The sequence below is a fragment of the Onychomys torridus genome, chromosome 3, assembly GCF_903995425.1.
Source record: "Onychomys torridus chromosome 3, mOncTor1.1, whole genome shotgun sequence".
NCBI classification, from domain to species: Eukaryota; Metazoa; Chordata; class Mammalia; order Rodentia; family Cricetidae; genus Onychomys; species Onychomys torridus.
In genome coordinates, this window is record NC_050445.1 from 113,156,444 (window position 1) to 113,158,124 (window position 1,681).

Genomic DNA, 1,681 nt, shown 5'->3' on the forward strand with positions numbered 1-1,681 from the left:
ACAGACACTGCTCTCTGAGACAGGAGAGTTCAGTCAGCTCCCTGGATATCGAGATGACGACTCCATCCCTGGCCATTCTGCCTCATATTTTATACTTTCTTTTTTTTCTTCTTCTTCTTTTTTTTTTTGGGGGGGGGGGTTTGGTTTTTTGAGACAGGGTTTCTCTGTGTAGTTTTGGTGCCTGTCCTGGAACTCGCTCTGTAGACCAGGCTGGCCTCGAACTCACAGAGATCTGCCTGGCACTGCCTCCCGAGTGCTGGTATTAAAGGCGTGCACCACCACCACCCAGCTATACTTGTGTTTTCTTGCTTACACCCTACAACCTCTGCTGGCTTTCTCCCCATTGAAGCGCTTTACTGGCTCGATCTCTTGACCTACGCCTAGATTCTCCCATCTTGCTCAACGCCTTCAGAATGCCCATTTACCTGGATTCTTTCACGCAGTGCTCACTGTTGTCCTGGACTCCTTTTGTCCTCCTCCCTCCCCTGGCCCTTGTGATCTTCATTAAAAGAATTCGGTTATAGACCCGAGCTCTAGATCAACAGCTAGGGAGCCTGCATGGGTCTAACCTAGGTCCTCTGCAAGCGGGTGACAGATGTGTAGCTTGGTCTGTTTGTGGGGCCTGTAGTGGATAGCCATCCCAGCATTGGCCTGGAAGTTTCAACTTCCATTGAGGCTTCAGTAATGATCACACCCACAAGGCGGGGCAGAGGAGGGAGCGGAAGACCGAGGAGCAGGAGGAGGTGGCTCTCTTGGTTCCGGGACGCTGGACGCTGGAAGTAGACCAAGCAGAGTTCTCCAGAGAACACCGCCGGACTGCCCTATACCTTTGCCAGACCCTGCAACCTACCCCTTCATTTGTAAGTTACCCCACAAAATAAACCTCCCTTTTAACTATGTGGAGTGGCCTTAATAATTTCACCAATATTTGGCGCCCAACATGGGGCCCGAACCCACGACCCTGAGATTAAGAGTCTCATGCTCTACCGACTGAGCTAGCCGGGCTTCTAAGACATTTCCATTTGGAAGTTTGTCTTCTTGGCACAAAATGGCCTACTGGGCAAAGAACTGCCCTTGCCTCAACTGCTGACAGTACAAATGCTGTCCTTTCTGGACAAGCAGGACACAATGAAAGTGACCACCATACTTTGCCAAGACAGGATAAGATGGTCTTTCAGAATTCCTGCTTCTGAAATGGTCTGTCAGATACTCTAGGCCTGTAGCCAATTTGAATGCACCAACGATACTGAGAAATGTTAGATGACTGTCCAGGCTGCTAGCTGTCTCTGTCTACTCTTGCAAGACTCCCGAAAGTTGCTTGCGTCCTTCTCCCATTTCTCAGGTATTATTATATTCCTTCTCAGGTCTTTGATGAGGTTGGAGATTAGCAGTTATAGTTACAACTTAGTATATATACATGTATAATATCTTAGATAAAATATATTATGTATTAGACTCAGGTTCTTTAGGATAGGATACCTTTTGAAATGATCTTTGTAACATGCCACCTACCCACGCTCTAGACTTCCCTGGATTTTACTATGTGTTTTTTGCTTGATATTGTTTGCACTTATTGTAATTCCAACTTATCTAAGTCATTATCCCTCATTACTCCTGGACAATATTTGATAACCATCTCTTTGTGTATAGTCTTGTATTAGGTTAGAACTTTCTTATTTAG

The 1,681-nt window shown here is 46.3% G+C and overlaps 1 non-coding gene across 1 annotated transcript; it reads right to left on the reverse strand.

Moving 5' to 3' along the window:
* Window positions 1-932: 932 nt before the first annotated feature.
* On the reverse strand, window positions 933-1,005 carry Trnak-cuu. Its single transcript has one exon. It is a non-coding gene; the product is annotated as a tRNA-Lys (tRNA).
* Between the last annotated feature and the right edge of the window lie 676 nt (window positions 1,006-1,681).